This window comes from Cervus canadensis, chromosome X (genome assembly GCF_019320065.1).
Source record: "Cervus canadensis isolate Bull #8, Minnesota chromosome X, ASM1932006v1, whole genome shotgun sequence".
NCBI lineage: Eukaryota > Metazoa > Chordata > Mammalia > Artiodactyla > Cervidae > Cervus > Cervus canadensis.
This window is the reverse complement of record NC_057419.1, coordinates 45,793,274-45,815,213: the sequence shown is the minus strand read 5'-3', so window position 1 is coordinate 45,815,213 and position 21,940 is coordinate 45,793,274. Positions and strand designations below refer to the sequence as shown.

The following is a 21,940-nucleotide window of genomic DNA, read 5'->3' as shown; positions in this document are numbered from 1 at the left end:
CCCCTTGAAGGAGAAACAAAGTGGCCACCAAAGCCACATAGGGGAGGATGGGGGGCTGTGGCAATCTGAGAACACCTTGGAAATCTTGGAACAGACTGACCATGAGCCATAAAATGTAGCAATGTGCCTTTCAAAAGGTCTGCCACAACAATCCTTCTTTGTTCTTCTTGCACAGTTGGCACACCAACATTTTGAGCTGCTTATTATGCAAACTTCCAAGCAAACAGAAAAGTAAAGAGCATGACAAACCCCCAACGTGTCCCTCCTCCAGCTTCAATCACCTCTCATATCTGTTGGGGTTTCTACCACCTTTGAGAACCTGATGAAAACCATGGGCGCCCACCCCCGCCAAGACAATACTCAGACATACCATCCCTCATACCTTTTCAGAGGGGTGTGAACTCCCCAAGGTGCATTCAGGAATTTCCTGGGACACATGGATCCCAGCTTAGGAGCGCTGCCTGCAAGGATACAGGGGTACTGCAGTATGTGGAGACCCCATCAGAAAACTCTGCTGACCCTCCATATAGATTTCCAACAGCTCTGCATCTCTTTCTTTGCTTCCACAATCATCCCCTGCCTGGACGCCTCTAAAGCCTCCTCGTGAAGCAGTGGGTAAATCACGAGTCAAATCCATTTCACCTGCCTTCACTAATCAAGGTCGTTTGAAGACTTGCATATCCTCCAAGTGGCAAGTAAGCTAAACAACAAGATGTTCACCAGAATTGTTTTCCAGGAACTTGGAATCAGTTGTCTAGGTTGAGCTGAGCTCATTAAGACTGAATAGACCAGAAATACTTAGTTTTCCTGAGTCTCTCCCATGTATAGATTATTAAATTTTTGCTTGATTTTTTCCTGTTTAAAAAAAAAAGAAAGGAAAAGGGGATGTATATATACATAGAGCTGATACACTTTGCTGTACAGTAGAAACACAATACCATAAAGCAACTATACTCCAATAAAAATTTTTTAAAAAATGGATAGGACCACTGACCCCCCTCCCCCCAAACTGGGCATGCAGACACCCGGAAGTGTTCGGCTCAGTGACCTTCTGACATCAGAGGGCCAAAATTTCCACCCCCAGGTCGTGCTAAGAGCAGAAGCCTGTAGCTTAGTAGCTCAGGCCTGCGCAGAACTAGATAACAGTACCTCTTTCCAATCACCTTCCCCTGTGCCTCAGTGATGCCCTGCAGGAGAAATGGGTTCGATTCCTGGGTCAGGAAGATCCCACATCCTTGGAACAACTAAGCCCGTGTGGCATGGGAACCACAACTACTGAAGCCCTCAAGCCCTAGAGCCTGTGCTCTACAAGAGAAGCCGCTGCAATGAGAAGCCTGCGTACTGCAACGAAGCGTAGCCCTCACTCACCACAACTAGAGAAAAGCCCACCCAACAATGAAGACCCAGCACAGCCCAGAATAAAAAAAAAAAAAAGCACAGGTAAGGTTCTAGGGCTGACACATGACTGCCATCTCCATTGTTGAGAGTTTCTAGAGGTTTAGTCATCCTCTTTTTCCTGGTACTGGAGAGGGCGACACCCTTACAAATGGAGATTTCCCTTACAAATGTAAATGTCTCTTACAAAAGAGTAACTTCTAGTGGGTTTTCAGAGCTTTTCCTATGTCTAAAAACAACCAGCTCAAAAGAATTCTTACGCTAAAGAGGCATATTTTGAGGTGGTAAACGCTGCTTCCCTTCACCTACCACCAATTAAAACATGCCAAGCTCTTCCCCTGCTTCAGGTCCTTTGCACTTACTGTCTCCCAAGCCTATAAATCAAATTTTCCCCCTATTTCACACACAGCTGGCTCACTTGTATCTCATCTTCGATATCACTCCTTCCCTTACCACCCTAGTTAGAGTAATTTGCACTACTCCCCCAACCCCCCCCCCCACCAACACACACCCTGATTCTACATCACAATGTTCTATTTTCTTCACAGCACTTACTATAGCTGCAATTATTTTTATGGATTCACTTAATCATTGGCCATCTCCCAAGTAGGTTCTAAGCTCAAAATAGCAGGCCCTAGATTTCTTAACCCTACTACCATCCTACACCCAGAGCAGTGCCTGCCATAGATTAGGCACTCAATAACTGTTTGTACTTATTGTTAAACTTGCCTTCCGTCAAGATTAGTCATGATCAGCCCCTTAGGACATTGTGTCAAGCTTGGTTTCCTGGATAAAGGAAACTGGTGAAGAACCTGAAGATGTAGGAGGAGCAAAGGCAGATGAATTAGTCAGCATGGGCTGCTATAATAAAATATCATAGATTGAGTAGCTTAAACAACAGACATTTATTTTCTCACAGTTCTGGAAACTGGAAGTCTGGGATCAAGGTGCCAGCATGGTCAGGTTCTGGTGGGAGCTCTCTTCCTGGCTTGTGGATGACTGCTTTCTCAGTGAGTCCTCCCGTGGTAGAGACGGAGAGCAAGATTGGCAGAGAGAGAGAAAGGTTGCACCTCTACTCTTATAAGGGCACCAGTACCATCCTGTAGGCCCCACCCTCACGATCCATCTAATCCTAATGATCTCCCAAAGGCCCCATCTCCAGATACCACCACATTGGTGGTTAAGGCTTCAACATATCAACTGGAGGGGTTACAGTTCAGTCCATGACAGTAGTAGAATTCATTAGAAAAGGAATGAAGTGTAGATTCATGCACTTGAGCATGGACCCAACCACCATCCCATTCATTCATTTAATAAACATCTGTTGACTGTTATGAACCAAATTATAGTGCCGAGCCTTGGAAATATATATGCACAGAGAAGGTGGTGCTGGTACTCAAGGAGAGATGAAACTTGTAAACAGACACTGTAATAAAGTATGGCGAGCAGTAAACTGCAGATTTGTACAAAATACCTTTGCAGTACAAAAGAAGTAATGGGTTCTGTCTGGGGAAGGTAGGAAAAGCTTCACTGAGGAGGTAACTTTGACTTGAAAACTGAGTAAACTGTGATCATTTCGAAGTGTATAGAAATACCAAATCACAATGCTATGTAATAAGAACTAACATAGCATTGAAGGTCAATTATCCTTCAAAATCAAACTCATAGAAAATGAGATCAGATTTGTGGTTACCAGAGTTAGGGGATGGGGGGAGGGGGGATGGATGAAGATAGTCAAGACATACACACTTCCAGTTACAAAATAAATAAGTACTAGAGATGTATATGGCAACCCACTCCAGTATTCTTACCTAGAGAATCCCATGGACAAAGGAGCCTGGTGGGCTACAGTCCATGGGGTCGCAAAGAGTTGGACACAACTGAGTGACTAACACACACACACACACACACACAGATGTATTATACATGATAAATATAATTAACACTGCTATATGTTATATATGAAAGTTAAGAGGGTAAATCCTGAGAGTTCCCATCACAAGGAAAAAAATGTATATTTTCTCTGTTTCTTTAATGTATCTCTTGGGTTGGCCAAAAAGTTCATACGAGTTTTTCTGCTCGATGGGATGGAAAAACCAAATGAACTTTTTGGCCAACCCAATATATGCAATGATGGATGTTCACTAAACTTATTGTAGTAATCATTTCATGATATTGTATGTCAATTCTATCTCAATAAAACTGGAAGAAAAAAATTTTTTAAAGAAAGATAAATATGAGCTCACCAACTGGAAATGCAGGGTAAAGCATTCCACACAACAGAAACAGAAGTCCATGGGTTGCTTTTCCCTTTCTTTTCCTTGCAATTTATTCATTGAAGAAATGGAGTCATATCTCCTATGGAAAGACCTGTTATGCTAGGTTTTGCTTTTTATATACCCAGTGTGACCTTAACAGGTTCATCTTGCCCTTCTATTTTATATATGATAAATATATAAAATTGTATATAAAAATTTTATATAAAAATTTATATATTTTATATAAACTGGTAGTAGAATCTAGAGTTTTATCAGAGACAGATTTTTTGAAAAGAATATTTCATAGATAATGTTGTAAATATCTATCAGGAAGTATATAATATCACCTTTTTTGTGATACGGTGGCCATCGATCAATTCCAAGATTCATTACTTCATTAACTATTATTACGTGGAAAATAATGATGTTCTAATTCAAAAGTTCTCAAATTTTAGACTCAAAATTCTTAATAGTTATTAAGGATCCCAAAGAGCTTTTGTTTATGTAGGTTATAGCTTCTGATATTTACCATGTGCAATATTAAAACTGAGAAATTTTAGAATGTTTGTATTAGTGCATTTAAAAATAATGTAATAAGTATAACATAAATAGCATATTTTATGGAAAATAACCATATTTTTTTTCTTTTTCCAAAAGAAAGATAATTAGTGAAAAAAGTGGCACTGTACATATGTGTAAATTGCTTTAATGTCTGGCTTACTAGAAGAGAGTTAGATTCTCATATTTCCTATATTCAGTCTGCTGTAATATGTTGCTTTGGTTGAAGTATATTTGGTGGAAGAATACCCAGCCTCATACCAACCTGTAGTTTAGAAAAGGCTGGAGCATTTCAATAGCCTTTACAGATAATCATGGACGTACTTTTTAGAAAGAAATGGTAATTTCTTCAAGGGTAGTTGCGATGTGGAATCTGAAACCACATCAATGTACTTTTCATAACCTGTTTCATTAAAATCTATCTTGTACTTTGAGTGGATCTTTTACCCATCCATGATTTTGTAACATCATGCATTAGTCATTTCAAAAATGTTGGTTCACTGAGTTATGCAAATATTACAAATGTTGACACATCTCATTGCACAATATCCCCCAAATCACTTTTGTTAATATCACCAAGAGTCTCATCTGAAAAGTCTTTAAATATTGACAAGATATTAAACTCACAGGGGTGGATACAAGTTTCCAAAATTCCAATTTTCACTTGAAAGCTTGAATTTTATCATTGGCAATAAATACTGTCAAGTTGTTTTTCTTGAACTGACAAGGTCCACATCTTAATTTTCAAGAAAATGTCTGCCAGATACCTCTGTCTGAATACCCATAGTTTGCCTGTCAGTAAAAATAGCTTTGACAAAAAAAAAAAAAAAAGTGACTAGTTCAGCTCTCCACTCAAATAATTGCACAATCGCTTTTCCTGGAGACAGCCATCATATTTCAGAGCGTAGCAGAAATGCCTGGTGCAGACTTCCCATTTCATCACACAGAATATTATAAAGACACGTATTCAAAGGTTGATTTAATAAAATTAATAATTTTTACTACTTCAGCAAAGACATCCTTAAGTGAAACTTGTGATTTTTTTTTTTTTAACATGGCAGTAAAAAATAAGTGACCACTAAGACAATGAGTACAACTGCCTTAACTTATGCTAAAGCACTAGCGGTTTTAGCTTTTCCACCATCAATGCAGTGTCAACCTAGTGAAAAAGGTAAATAAAATCTTATGAAAATAGTTTTGACTTCATGGATCCCTGAAATGATCCAAGGGTCCATACTTTGAGAATCACTGTTCTAATCCTATCATTCCTTCTTCATTTTTGTTTATATATTTATATATATATAAATATATATATATATATATATTTAAGTTGCTGATCTCTTAAATTCAAACATATTTTAACAACCCCGCATTATTCCTTGCCCTCCCTCAACATTTATTGGTTTTGACATCACATTTTGCATCGTTTTTTTAATACACCCCTTAACTACTTATTATGGATATAGATTTTACTTTTGTCTTTTAATCTTCCTACTGGTTTTCTGTGGTTAATTTACTACCTGTGCTGTATATTTACCTTTACCAAGGAGATTTTTTTCCTTTCATAATTTCATGTCTCTAGTTGCAGCCTTTCCTTTTTAGCTTTGAGAAGTCCCCTTAACATTTCTTATAGAGCTGGTTTGGTGGTGCTGAACTCTTTTAACTTTTGTTTGTCTGTAAAACTTTTGATCTCTTCATCAAACCTGTATAAAAGCCTCGCTGGTTAGAGAATTCTTAGTTGTAGGTTTTCTCCTTTCATTATTTTAAATACATTGTGCTACCCTCTTGGCTTGAAGAGTTTCTGCTGAAAAGTCAGCTGATAACCTTATGGGGTTCCCTTCTACATAACATGTTGCTTGGTCCTTGCTGCTTTTACTTTATTTATTTTGGGCAGCACTGCAAAGCATGTGGGATCTTAGTTCCCTGAACAGGGATCAAACCCACATCCCCTGCATTGGAAGCAGGGAGTCTTAACCATTGGACCACAAGAGAAATCTCACCCCCACCACCCCGCCCCGACCCCCTGCTTCTTTTGGTGTTCTCTTTTTATCCTTAATTTTTGCTGTTTTAATGACAATCTGTCTTGGTGTGGTTCTCTTTGGGGTGATCCTATTTGGGATTCTGTGCTTCTTGGACCTGGATGGCTGTTTCTTATCCATGTTAGGGAGGTTTTCAGCTATTATATCTTCAAGTATGTTCTCTGCCCCTTTCTTCCTTCTGAGACCCTACTAACATTGCATTAATGGTAATGTTACTACATTTGACGTTGCCTTAAAAGCCTCTTAAACTGTCCTCATTTCTTTTTATTCTTTGTTCTTTTTTAATGTTCCACATCAGTGATTTCTGCATAGAAAATTCTAAAGACACCACCAAAAAATTTCTAGAGTTTGTCAATGAATTTGGTAAAGTTGCAGGATGCAAAATTAATATATAGAAATCTAAATCATTTCTATACACTAACAATGAACTATCAGAAAGAGAAATTAGGAAAATAATCCCATGTACATTGCATCAAAAATACCTAAGAATAAATCTAAATTGGTAAAAGATCTGTAATCAGAAAACCGTAAGACACTGATGAAAGAAAATGAAGAAGACACAAACAGTTGGAAAGATATACTGTGTTCATGGATTAGAAGAACTAATATTGTTTAAATAACCCATCTACCCAAAGCTAGAGATTCATTGAAATCCTTATAAAATTACCAATGGCAGTTTTCACAGAACAAGAACAAATAATTCTAAAGAAATGGAAACACGAAAGACCCCAAATAGTCAAAACAATCTTGAGAAAGAAGAACAAACCTGGATGTATCACATTCCTTGACTTCTACAAAGCTACAGTAATCAAGACAGTAAGGTACTGACACAAAAGTGCAACAGAATAGAGAGCCCAGAAATCAACCCACACACTCATGGCCAATCGACAACAAAGGAGGCAATAATAAACAATAGAGAAAAGAGAGTCTCTTCAATAAGTGGTGCTTGGAAAACTGGTCAACTACATGTAAAAGAATGAAATTAGAACATTTTCTCATACCATATGCAAAAATAAACTAAAAATGGATTAAAGATCTAAATGTAAGACTGGAAATAAAACTCCTAGAAGAAAACATAGGCAGAACACTCTCGGACACAAATAATAGCATTATTTTTTGGGATCTGTCTCCTAAGGCAAAGGTAACAAAAGCAACAATAAACAAACGGAATCTAATTAAATGTAAAAGCTTTTGCACAGCAAAAGAAACTGTCAATAAAATGAAAAGACAACCTACTGAGTGGGAGAAATATGTGCAAATGATATGACTGATAAAGGGTTAGTATCCAAAATACACAAACAATTCATACAACTCAACAACAAAAGAACAAACAGCCCAATGAATAAATGAGCAGAAGAACTGAATAGACATTTTTCCAAAGAACATACAGACAGCTAACAGATACATAAAAAGATGCTCAACATCACTAATCACCAGGGAGATGCAAGTCAAAACCAGAACGAGATATCACCTCACACCTGTGTGAATGGCTGTTATTAAAAATGCAACAAATAAGTGTTGGTGAAGATGTGGAAAAAAGGGAACCCCTCGGTACTGTTGCTGGAAATGTAAATTGGTGCAGCCACTATAGTAAACAATATGGAGATTTTTCAAAATATTAAAAAGAACTACCATATGATTCAGCAATTCCACTCCTGGGTATTTATCCAAAGAAAACAAAAACACTAACTAGAAATGCTGCATCGCTATGTTCACTGCAGTTTACAACAGCCAAGATACAAAGCAACAGATGAATGGATAAAGATGTGGTATAAAAAATAAAGGAGAAAAAGAAAGAAGATATGGTTTATATACACAATTGAATATTACTCCATCATAAAAAAGAACAAAATCTTGCTATTTGTGACAACATGGATAGACCTAGAGAGTATTATGCTAAGTGAAATAAGTCAGACAAAGAAAGACAAACACTTGATGATTTCACTTGTAGGGGGAATCTAAAAAACAAAACAAATTAACAAATATAGCAAAATAGAAGCAGAGTTATAGATACAGAGAACAGGTGATTGCCAGAGGTGGTGAGGAGAAAAAAGAAACAGGTGAGGGACACTAAAAGGTACAAATTCCTAGTTGCAAAATAAATGAATCACAGGTATGAAATATACAGTATGGGGAATATACTCAGTACTATGTAATATCTTTTAAAAAATAATTTTAAAAATAAAGACCTTGATTTTATTAAATATACTTTTTCTCTTCTATGCTGAAAATCTTGGTTCCTAATATTACAACATTTAATTATAAGTCTTATACTACTAAATATATATAACATATTTAATATATATTTAAATTTAATAAATAGTTATAAGCAAATACAATAAAAATTTTAAATTAAATATTTAATAACTATAATATACAAATATATAGTATTATCAGAAAAAACATATATTATTTTAAATATACATTTTTACTATAAAAATATATATAACTTTCAGTTTAAGATTTTTTTAATGTATTTCCTTTTTATTAGGGTATAGCCCATTAGAAACTTAGAGTCAAATTTACTATCTTTTGAAGTTCACTTGAAAGCATTTGTCTCCACCTGATTAAGGCATTAACTTAGTACATAGATCCATTTATTTCATGTTGCTTTGGATTTTTAGATATCACATTTAAAAATTTTTTAATTTAATTTTGCTTTATAATTATGTAAAGTATTGACATGGTTCTAAAGTTACATCTCTAATTCAAAGTATCTTCAGAAAAAAATCTAGGTTCTATCTCTCCACTATTTCCTTCTTCCTTCCATAGGTAACAGTTTATTTATTTTATGATCTATCCTTTACATTGTCTCTTAAAAATATAGGTCCTGTTCGGGAAGGGGGTTGGGGTGGAGGGAAAGAAAAACATAGGTACATTCATATTTGCATTCTTCCCCCTTTCTAAGATAAACTATGATAAACTATGTTCTTTTATTTTTCCACTTTACTTTCTTTTTATTTAACATTAAACACTGGAGAATATGTTATAGCAATGCATAAAGATATTCTTTGTTTTCTCCCATATTTAAATAGTATTCATAGTTGGGGACTTCCCTGGCGGTTTGGTGGTTAAGACTCCGAGCTTCCACTGCAGCGGGCATGGTTTCATCCCATCCTTGGTCATGGAACTAAGATCCTGCATGCCAGGCAGTGCAGCCAAAAAAATTAGTATTCATTGTGTAGATGTATCAGAATTTATTCATCGAGGCTCCCAATAGTCATTTGCATTGTTTCCAGTTTCTTGCTATTATAATTAATGTTGCAATAAATATCTGTGTTTTCATTTTTTTATAGTATACCCTTGGGATAGATTCATATAAGAGAGAATATCAAAAGAAAATGTCAAACTTTTGGATTTTTGCTAACCTGGTAGGAGAGAAAGGATACCTCAATGTAGTTTTAATTTGCATTTCTATAATGAGCAAGACCAAGCTCTTTCCATATGGTAAAGAGACATTTGCACTTGTTTTTCTTAAATTGATCATTTTTATCTTTAGCTTGCTTTCTAGAATTGTCTTTTTCTTCCCTATTTTTAAACGTTTATCATACATTAGGAATATTCCCCCTTTATCTGTGCTCTAATTTGCAAATATTTTTTCCCACTTTGTCATTTATGTTTTTATTCTTTCTAAGCTGTTTGGGGGTTGGTTGTTGGTTTTGCATGCAACAGTTATATTTTTATTGAAGTGTAGTTAACTTACAATGTGTTAGTTTTAAGTGTACAACAAAGTGATTCAGTTATGCATATATATGCATTCTTTTTCATATTCTTTTCCATCATAGGTTATTACAAGATATGGAGTAGAGTTCCCTGTGCTAAACAGTAGATCCCTATCGCTTACCTACTTTATATATAGTAGTCTCTATCTGCTTGCATGCTCAGTCGTGTCTGACTCTTTGCGACCTCATGGGCTGTCACCCGCCAGGCTCCTCTGTCCATGGGATTATCCCAGCAGGAATACTAGAGTGGTTGCCATTTCCTTCTCCAGGGAATCTTCCCGACCCAGGGATCAAACCCATGTCTCCTGTGGCTCCTGCATTGGGAGGTGGGTTCTTCGGTTACCAGGGAAGCCCATATATAGTAATGTGTATATGTTAATCCCAAACTCCTAATGTAGCTCCCCCCGTCCCCTCCCACCCTGTCCCCTTTGGTGACTATAAGTTTGTTTTCTATGTCAACAACAGTTATGTTAATGTCGCCACATTTATCTGTTTTTTTCCTTATGGCAATTGTATTTTGAGTCATAGTTGTCAAAGATTTTTATAAAGCAGCAGTGCTACTTTTAAGTGTGATCCTCAGATCAGCAGCAAAGTCAGCATTTCTAACAGATCTATTGAATCAAACTCTGCATTTTAACAAGATCTCCCTAGGTAGTTAATTTGCACATTCAAATTTGAGAAGCCCGGTTCTAGAGAATTTCACTCACTTCATCTTCTAGAACTAGCGAGGTGGATGACTGGTTCTTAATTGTAAATTGTTGGTGAGCTCTTAGCCACAGCTGCTGAGGAAAAACAATGAAGAGACCAACACCAGCAAAGGGTGTAAATGGAAGGCTGTCTAGATAACCAGTATTATAAATTCAGATATGAGACTCTTCTATTAAAATGGTCTTTAAAAACATACCTTTTGTAGTGCTATGATTATTTGATTGACTTATCAATCTATCATTTTCTGAGATATCTGTGGACAATATACCAGTGAAAAGAGGGCTTTGGTTATTTTCCAAATGAATAGAACTGTCTCCTGCTGTTAAGCTTTTCACAATTCTCATGACCATGGACTTTGCAGAGGATAAAATAAACCTCTTCAAGGCTTGCTGCACTGCACAAGCAAATTCTGTCCCTCTCCCACAAGCTGCAAAGATGGTCACGTGACCTACGCTAACTATATGGGTGGATAAAAGATTCCATAGAAAGATTCTTGTCGTGCCTTTGTAACTAGCACCATGAGCTGTTTGTCAGTAATTTTCATTTCTGCCAGAATATGTTATCCCATCTCCTTTGCCAATGGGTTATGTAGAATTTACTCAATAAGAATAAACACACTGGAGAATTAGATCTTGACTCAGCCGTTTATAACAGCTTTTTGCATTTTTCATTGTCTTGGAATGCAAAAAGGTTTTACAGGAATGATTAAAGCAGGAATCAGCCATGATAATATGGTGCTGTCATTCATTTTTAATACACGGGCTTGTACTCAAGAGCCACCCAGAGTTCCAAACACTCCTAGAGAGAAAACTAACCACTTTAAAGTCCAGAACTAGGCCTGCGGACATGAGGAACATGTATCAGTTTGACAAGTGACTTCTTGCTCTAGTTCTCTTTTGACTTTTGTAGTATATCTGAGGCAAAGTTCTTAAAATTTAGTATATCACTTTAAACCTAGATTTTAGGTTCAGAGAACATTTTAAAAACTGTGTGGAAAAACACTTCATAAACTATAAAGCATCATCTTTATTTTGGTTATTGTAGTGGGATTATGTTTCACATTTCAGCTTTTCAAATAATGAACATTACTTGCTTAATGAGTCTCCCTAAATAAAGTGGCAGCTTTCCACAGTTTCATGGAAGGAATAATCAGCTTCACTCTGCCATACCTGGTGACCTACACTTGTAGGAACTATTTCCATGAAATATTTTTGTGTAGTCATAACATCAACTTTTTCCACAGTGCAAATAGTTGCTGGTTATTCTCTTAAAACGCTATGGACATATAAACTGGTATAACCCTAGAGGTTAATTTTGTAAAATTTATCAAAATTACAAATGCATACATCTTTTGATCCATCAATTCTAGTTCTAGAGATTCATCCTACAGAAATATTTACACATGCAAAACAATGTATGTACAAGATTATTTCGAAGAGCAAGGATTAAAAACAACCTAAATACCCATCAGTGGGAGGCTAAGTTACATAAATCATGGTACATCCATGGAATACCATGCATCTGTGAAAAAAAAATGAAGAGGCCTTCTTTGTAGTGATTTGGAAATATATTCAAGATATATTGTTAATGGAAAAAAGTAAGGAACAAAAGAATATAGTATGCTACCACTTAGGGAAAAGGGGAACATTATATATACAAATTCAAACACCAAAGAGAAAATATGTAAACATAAAGAAATATATATCTATATTACATATATATAGATATATATACACACAAAAAGCAAATAATATTGTTGTTGAGAAGAAAGCTAGATGTCTGGGGAGTGCAGATATGTAAAGGAGACTTTGCATTACAGACTCTTTTACACTTTGAATGCAGAACTATGTGAATCCATTACTTATTCAAAATGTTTAAATGTTTGAAAAGACAATATGTACATCTGTACTTGTCTATTTCCTTTTAAAGCACAGTTGCCAATAGATAGTGGAGTCTGACCATTTGGCCATGTTGCCACCCTTTTGCTTCTTGTTGGCTGGAAAATTTCTTCACCAGAGTCACTTCTCTAGGTTATGTGTGACCCAGCTGATAGCCCACCTCTTCCCACAGCTCCATCCACTTTGACCCATACACAGGCTCGGCCTGACTCCAGCCCTAGGACCAAACACCGCCTTGGATAAAGAGGTGATAGAAGGATGCCCCTGGTGGTCTAGTGGTTAAGACTCGGGGCTCCACTGCAAGGTACCAGAGGTTGGATCCCTGGTCAGGGAAGTTCCACATACCGCACAGCGTGGCAAAAAAAAAAAAAAGTGACAGAAGACCCCAAGCACCAAGTTGACCCAACTGTTATTTGACTCTTACATGAGGACCAGTAAGGCAATGCACTCGCTGTTCCCGACATGTGGTCACTTTCCTTGTCCCGGAGATCCAACCCTCACTGTTGATAATATGCCCTCCATAGGACTGCATCCTGTCAGGCTTTTGTCAGTACCAGTTCCAGGAACTGAAGCCTTTGCATCTGCTAGCAGATGTCCCTTAAATAGACTCCCTGTTGGCCTGCCTGCCTCAGTCTCAGAACACTGCCTTCCTCTAGAGCCTTGGTCACCAAGTTCTGCCCTCTGGTTGAGAAACCTCATTCCTCTGTTCCCATGTTTGGTCCTCCCATGCTTACCATTTTATTTGTTTTTCCTTGTCAGACTCTCATAATGGTAATAATACTAAAGAGACTGACAGGGGGAAACAAATAAAACTTACCATTATGACTTCCGTGCTGCGTTAGACCTGCTGGAACGAATTTTGTCTTTGCGCCTGGAACTAGGACACAAGGGCCAAGGTTCAGCCTGTCCCCTCCCAGTCTGTCTCATCTCATTGCTCAACACCAGACAGGCTGGACACTGAAGCAACTACACTGTTAAAAAAAATGACCCTTACTGGAGGGTCTTCTGTGCTTCCTCTGAAATTTAGTCTGATTGAAGTTTTGTTTAAATATCTCTAATCCCTCAGTTTTTCATTGGCAATAGACAAATTTAATGGAGGCTTAAGATTTCAACTTTTAAGGACAATGCCAAGAAACAGATTAACCATAATCACTCACCATCACAAGAGATTAGTAGAAACCACGGAAGGTATTACAGGGCTTAGAACACTGCTTCTCAAACTTTAGTGTTTATCAGAAGAGGGAGCTCATTAAAGCGGAGTGCTGGGCCCCACCTCCTGATGTTCTGATTTGGTATGCCTAGGCTGGGGCCAAGAATTTGCACTTTTTCAAAGTTCCCAAGTGGTGGCTAATGCTGCTGGTGCAGGTATAGAGGTTAAGATGAGAAAACTGAAATATAGAGGGATTATGTGACTTGCTCAAGGTGCCATAACTAATACGTAGTGGAATCAGAATTTTGAACCCAGGTATTTTTACTCCAGAATCATCACATCATTGCAGTCTTTTTGGAGAAAACATACAAAAAATACAACACAAGCAAACTTCAAATCTAAAGCAAAACATCATAATTTCAGAAGGATCATTGTGATTTAATGCTATTAAATATACTGATTTTTTTGGCAACATCTATTTTTTCAGCAGCCTGATATTCTCTAATGCTATTAACCATTAAAGATGTTTCCTCAAGAGTTTTAATTATTTTCAACTTAGAAGAAAAATATTTATTGAGCATCTGGTATAGTATCCAGGGATAGTAATCATCAACAATGCAATTCAGAGAAGCTTCTATTCCACTCAGCAAAATAGCAAGTAATTTAAATTGTTTCTAGTTGAATTTTTAACAGTTTAATGCAAAGCTATAATTTCATTAGCAATGATTCTGTTGAACCGGGATCTTTTCTACATTTCTCACAATGGAATCTATATGCATTTGTAAAATTTGAAGTAAGACATGCAAACAAGTCAGCAACTGTCCTTACACTTAAAATCATGAGTCTAGCCAGGTACTTTATCAATTACAAGACTAGAAATAGTCAACTACAATTCCTTCCCCTAAAAAAGTGCCAGAGGTATGACACTATCATAAAGCAGAGCAAAAATCTTTAACGTATCACTAAATTTTACTGACACGTGACCAAAAGAGTCATCCACACAGATAATGTGAAAAAAATCTAATTATCACTTGTTTTAAGATAATCTCTTATCTATTGACATACAATATATCTTATAATGTGTAATTTCAACTGACTTCCTCATCCTTGACACTAAGAAATGGTTCTGCCTCTGCCACAGCATTTTATCTTTACTTTACAATAAAAGCATCACAGTCATTTAGAATGAAAAGCTAGTAAGCTTAGAAGGCAAAGAGAAATGCTCTTGACACACCAGTGAACTATAGATAGGCAGGCTCTCTAGATGCCTGCAAACTTTGTTCCATTCCAACAAGGGGCATCAGTAACAAATTTAACAAGTGTCCTCATTGGTGAAATGGAGATTCTGAATTATTCAAGGTAGTTTTGCCGATAAAGTCATCTATTGTGATACCAATTATATGTGTGTGTTCATATTTTCATCATACTATGTAACTGGGTCTAGTAATACTTAGAATATTAGACTTCAATGAAACTGCAAAACAAACAGAATGCTTTATTACTGGATAAACCATTGGAATAGAGCTTAATAGTTTAGAACATATATGCAATTTCATTCTCACTGTTGTTCAGGACACCAAGCTGCAAAATAAAATTTGTGGGTATGTACCATGATACAGTAGACAGAATTCTAAGAGTTGCAGAAAGCTGAATTGATATCCCAAGCACATAGAATGAAATGCTATTCAATATATGGCTGGGCAAAGAACAACTTCTGATGAAAGAACTTCCAAAAGTTGTATTCAATCAATTTCCAGAGTTTACACAGGATCAGGGATCTTCAAGTTCTTACCAGTCTGAGTAGAGAAACTTTGATTCCAGAAATATCATACCTTAGGAGTATAGCTAATCTAGCCCTAAAGAAAAGGCTATTCTAGACCAACCCTAAAAATTCTGAAAAGAAAGTCTGGACGGGATCAAGCTGACCTACAAATAAAATAACTATCTGACAAAACAAGTCCAATAGTATTTAAAGTAATGTGGCAAATTCTAAGACTCAACGATGTAAAATTCATAATGCCTGAAATCCAATCATAAATTACTTAGCATGCAAAGAAATAGAAAACATGACCCATAAGGAGAAAAATTAGTCAATAGAAACAGAAAGAAGAATTATAGAATGATAGGGCTAATGGACAAAAATGATAAAACAGCTATTGTAAGTATTCCCCATATAGTAAAGTAAAAATAGGAAGTATAGCAAAAGAAAATATAAACAGAATGAAAATAGAAATGGAAGATAAATGGAAATTCTAGATATGAAAAACACAATACTTAAATTTACAATTTCACTAGATGAGATTAACAGCAGATTACACAACACAGAAGACCAAAGGACTTAAAGATGTAGCAATAGAAACTATCAAAATGAAGATAAAGAGAAAACAGCTAAGAAACAACCCACAGAGCCTCAATGATCTATAGGAAAATATCAAGCAGTTTAACACATACACAATTGAAATCCCAGAAGAAGAGAAAGAAAAAGAACATGAAAATACTTGAAGAAGTAAGGGCCAACCTTTTTCCAAAATTGATTTTTAAAATCTGTTAGTGCTCACTTCAGCAGCACATATACTAAAATTGGAACGATACAGAGAAGATTAGCATGGCCCCTGCGCAAGTATGACACGCCAAAAAAAAAAAAAAATTTAAATAAAATCTGTTAAATTTTAGTAGGTGAATGAATAAATAAATTGTGGTACACCCAGACAAAGGACTACAGTATTATTCAATGCTAAGAAGAAATGAGTTATCGACCCATGAGAAGATATGGAGGAATCTTAAGTGTGCATTACTATGTTAAATCTGAGACTGCTACATATTGCCTGATTCTAACTATATGGCAGGGCTTCCCTGGTGGCTCAGTTGTAAAGAATCTGCATGCCAAGCAGGAGACACTGGCTCGATCCCTGGGTCAGGAAGATCCCCTGAAGAAGGAAATGGCAACCCACTCCAGTATTCTTGCCTGTGAAATCTCAGAGGAGACTGGCGGGCTACAGTCCATGGGGTTGCAAAAGAGACAGACATGACTTAGTGACTAAACAACAGCAACAACTATATGACATTCTGGAAAAGGTAACACCATGGAGATAGTGAAAAGATCAACGGTTGTCAGGCAGGGGCTGGGGTTGGAGTGGAGATGGGGATGAATGGTACAGAGCGCAGAAGATTTTTAGGACAGTGAAAATATTTTGTGTTTATTATAATGGTGGATATATGTCATTATACGTTTATCCAAAGCCACTGAATATACACCACCAGGAGTGAACTCTAACGTAAACTATGGACTTTGGATGATTATAATGAATCAGTGTATGCTCATCTTCATTAAAAAAAAAAAAAGTGTACCATTCCCATGAATGATGTTGATAATGGGAGAGGCTATGCATATATGGGAACAAAGGGCATATGGGAAATCTCTGTATCTCCTTCTCAATTTTAGTGTTAACCTAAAACTTCTCTTAAAAAGATCTTTTAAAAAGTAATATTCTTTCCTTTAAAAAAAAATCCTATAAACAAATGTATCTATATGCTCAAGGAGCCCCAACATGATAAACACAAAGAAAACTACATGAAGACACATCCAAATCAAAATGTTAGAAAACAAAGATCAAGAGAAAATCTCGGCACCTCTCCACCTCAAGAATTTTTCTTTTGGCCGCATCAGGTCTTAGTGGTGGCACACGAAATCTTCCCTTGTGGCAACATCATTCTCTAGAAGTAGCACGCGGGCTCCGTTGTTCCTTGGCGTGTGGGATCTTAGTTCCCCAGTCAGGGATTGAACTCACATCCCTTACATTGCAAGGCAGGTTCTTAACCACTGAACCACCAGGGAAGTCTCATGAAGTGTTAAATCAAGTTGTATATATCATTCAAAATTAGAGAGAGAGAATCTTAAAAGCAGCCAGAGAAGAAAGGCACATTATGTACAGATGTACAAATGTAAAAATCACTGTAGACCTTTCTTTAGAAACTATGAAAGGCATAGAAGACCTTTACAGAGCTGAAAGATAAAAAAGATATGTTGACTTAGGATTCTCTACTCAGAAAATATATCTCCTTCAAAGATGAAGGTGAATAAAAGAGTTTTCAGACTAACAAAAGCTGAGAGGATTTGGCACCAGCACACATGCACTACAAGAAATGTTAAAAGTTCTTCCAAGCATGTAACACCATGAAACTTAGATCTACACAAAGGAATGAAGAGTGCTGAAATGGTATATATGGGGTTAAATATATTAAAAGTTATTTTCTTAATTTTCCAATTATCTTACAAGATAACTATTTAAAGCAAAAATACAACATGAATGGGTCTAGAGATTGTCATACTGACTCAAGTCAGACAGAGAAGGAGAAATACTATATGACATCTCTTATACGTGGAATCTAAAAAAGAAATGATACAAATGAACTTACAAAACAATAAGAGACTCACAGACTTAGAGGACAAACATAACTGCCAGGGGAAAGGAAAGGGGGAAGGGATAGTTAAAGAGGTGGGGATGGACATGTACACATCGCTATATTTAAAATGGATGACCAGCCAGAACCTACTGTATAGTACATGGAACTCTGCTCAATTTTATGTGGCAGCCTAGATGGGAAGGGGGTTTGTCGGAGAATGAATACATGTATATATATATGGCCGAGTCCCTTCACTGTTCACCTAAACTATCACAATATTGTTAATTGGCTATACCCCAAAACAAAATAAAAAGTCTTTTAAAAAATTAAACATTTTAGTTCAGTTCAGTCGCTCAGTAGTGTCCAAATCTTTGCGACCACATGGACTGCAGCACGCCAGGCTTCTTGTCCAACACAAACTCCCAGAGCTTATTCAAACTCATGCCCATCGAGTCGGTGATGCCATTCAACCATCTCATCCTCTGTCATCCCCTTCTCCTCCTGCCTTCAATCTTTCCCAGCATCAGGGTCTTTTCCAATGAGTCTTCACATCAGGTTGCCAAAGTATTGGAGTTTCAGCTTCAGCATCAGTCCTTCTAATCAATATTCAGGACTGATTTCCTTTAGGATGGACTGGTTGGATCTCCTTGCAGTCCAAGGCACTCTCAAGAGTCTTCTCCAACACCACAGATCAAAAGCATCAATTCTTCAGCACTCAGCCTTTTTTATGGTCCAACTCTCACATCCATACATGACCACTGGAAACCACAGCTTTGACTAGGTGGACCTTTGTTGGCAAAGTAACGTCTCTGCTTTTCAATATGGTGTCTAGGTTGGCCATAGCTTTTCTTCCAAGGAGCAAGAATCTTTTAATTTCATGGCTGCAGTCACCATCTGCAGTGATTTTGGAGCCCAAGAAAATAAAGTCTGACACTGTTTCCACTGTTTCCCCATCTATTTGCCATGAAGTGATGGGACCAGATGCCATGATCTTAGTTTTCTGAATGCTGAGTTTTAAGTCAACTTTTTCACTCTCCTCTTTCAATTTCATCAAGAGGCTCTTTAGTTCCTCTTCACTTTCTGCCATAAGGGTGGTGTCATCTGCGTATCTGAAGTTACTGATATTTCTCCCGGCAATCTTAATTCCAGCTTGTGCTTCTTCCAGCCCAGCATTTCGCATGATGTACTCTGCATATATAAGTTATATAACCAGGGTGACAATATACAGCTTTGACGTACTCCTTTCCTGATTTGGAACCAGTCTGTTGTTCCACGTCCAGTTCTAACTATTGCTTCTTGACCTGCATACAGATTTCTCAGGAGGCAGGTCAGGTGGTCTGGTATTCCCATCTCTTTCAGAATTTTCCACTGTTTGTTGTGATCCACACAGTCAAAGCCTTTGGCATAGTCAATAAAGCAGAAATAGATGTTTTTCTAGAATTCTCTTGCTTTTTCGATGATACAACAGATGTTAGCAATTTGATCTCTGGTTCCTCTGCCTTTTCTAAATGCAGCTTGAACATCTGGAAGTTCACGGTTCACGTACTGTTGAAGCCTGGCTTGGAGAATTTTGAGCATTACTTTGCTAGTGTGTGAGATGAGATTGTGCGGTAGTCTGAACATTCTTTGGCATTGCCTTTCTTTGGGACTGGAATGAAAACTGACCTTTTCCAGTCCTGTGGCCACTGCTGAGATTTCCAAATTTGCTGGCATATTGAGTGCAGCACTTGCACAGCATCAGTTTTTAGGGTTTGAAATAGTTCAACTAACTACCGCACAATTGCCAGAATTAAATTAAGCCAATAAGATCTGGAAATGTCTGAATATTTGGAAATTAAGCCACACACTTCTATAAAACACATAAGTGAAAGAAATCACAAGGAAATTTTTATAATTTTAAATATTTATATTATAAAAGAACTGTCTAAAACTAATAATCTAAGCTTCTACCTTAAGAAGCTAGAACAAAAAAATCAACTATAATTCAATTTTTAAAAAGGAAGCTAGAAAAAGAACTTGTTAGACCCAAAGAGATTGCAAGAAAGGGAAAAGTAAAGATAGGAACAGAAATCAATAAACTAGAAAATGGACAAACAATAAAGAAAATCAATGAAACAAAAAGTAGGTTTTTTGAAAATGTCAATAAAGTTGATAAACCTCTAGTTAGACTGATCAAGGAGAGAAAGAAGACACAAATTATCAAAATCAGAGATAAAAGAGGACACATCATATGGATCATGGAGACTATATATTTATATAATGACTTAATACCATAAGTTTAACAACTAGATGAAATGAACAAATTCCTTGAAGGACAAAAATTACCAAAATGGAGTCAACAAGAAATAGAAAAGAAGAAAAATCCTATGTCAATTACAAAAACTGAATTCACAAATAACCATTTCAGAAAGAATATTCTAGGCCCCGATGGCTTTACTGAATTCAACCAAGCACATAAGAAAGATATAATACTAATCCAACTATACTCTTTTCAAAAAATAAAAGAGAAAGGAACACTTTACAACTCATTGTATGAGACTAACATTATCCTGATATAAGAAAATAAAACTACAGGGACTTCCCTGGTGGTCTAACAGCTAAGGCTCCTCACTCCCAGTGTAGGGGTCCTGGGCTCCATCCTTGGTCAGGGAACTAGATCCCACATACCACACCTAGCAGTTCACATGCCACAACTAAAGATTCCACATGCTGCAGTGAAGTTCAAAAATCCACGTGCCCCCCCAAAGAACACAACAAAGAAAATAAAACTACAGACCAGTATTCCTCATAAACATAGACACAAAAATTCTGAATAAAACAGCAACTCAAATCCAGCAACATATAAAAAAGATACTACACCTGACCAAGTGGTATTTATCCAAGGAATATAGATTGGTTTACCATTTGCAAATCAACCAATAAAAAGACCATATTAACAGGTTTAAAAAAAACTGAATAGGAATTTCCTGGCAGTCCAATGGTTAGGAATCAGTGCCTTCACTGCCAGGGCCTGGACTGGATCCCTGAGGGGGCAACTAAGATACAGCAAGCTTCATAGTCCAGCCAAAAAAAAAAAATTATATGATCATATAAATACAAACCCCCCCCACATTTGATAATATCCAACACTCATTCATAATAAGATCATTCAGAACGTTAGGAATAAAAGACAATTTTCTTAATCTGATAAAGAATGTCTATGCTAAATCTACAGCTAACATTATATTTAACGTTAAAGAATAAATGTTTTCCCAATAAGACAAGGAACAGGGCCAAAACACTGATCTTCACTATTTACACTTAATATTGTACTAGCCAGCGCAATAAATCAGGGAAAAGAAATAAATGGCATACAGATTGGAAAGTAAAAGATAAAACTGAAATTATATGACATGATCATGTACATAAAACATTCTAAGGAATCTACAAAAAGCCCTAGAACTAATAGGTGAGATTAGCAAGTCTTCAAGACATATGAGACAAAAATACAAAAATTAACTATATGTCTCTCTACAAGTAAAGAAGAGTGGGAAATTAAAATTTTGAAAATATCATCAGTGCTCGCTTCGGCAGCACATATACTAAAATTGGAACGAAACAGAGAAGATTAGCATGGCCCCTGTGCAAGGATGACACGCAAATTCATGAAGCGTTCCATATTTTTTATAAAACTCCTGGAGGAGAACATAGGCAAAACACTCTCCGACATAAATCACAGCAGGATCCTCTATGACCCACCTCCCAAAATATTGGAAATAAAAGCAAAAATAAACAAATGGGACCTAATGAAACTTAAAAGCTTTTGCAC

At 36.7% G+C, this 21,940-nt stretch overlaps 2 non-coding genes across 2 annotated transcripts; both read left to right on the top strand.

Moving 5' to 3' along the window:
• The first annotated feature begins 16,278 nt into the window (after positions 1-16,278).
• Positions 16,279-16,385, top strand: LOC122436111. Its single transcript, XR_006267882.1, has one exon. It is a non-coding gene; the product is annotated as a U6 spliceosomal RNA (small nuclear RNA).
• Positions 16,386-21,689: 5,304 nt separating this feature from the next.
• LOC122436058 lies at positions 21,690-21,796 on the top strand. Its single transcript, XR_006267831.1, has one exon. It is a non-coding gene; the product is annotated as a U6 spliceosomal RNA (small nuclear RNA).
• The last annotated feature ends 144 nt before the right edge of the window (positions 21,797-21,940 follow it).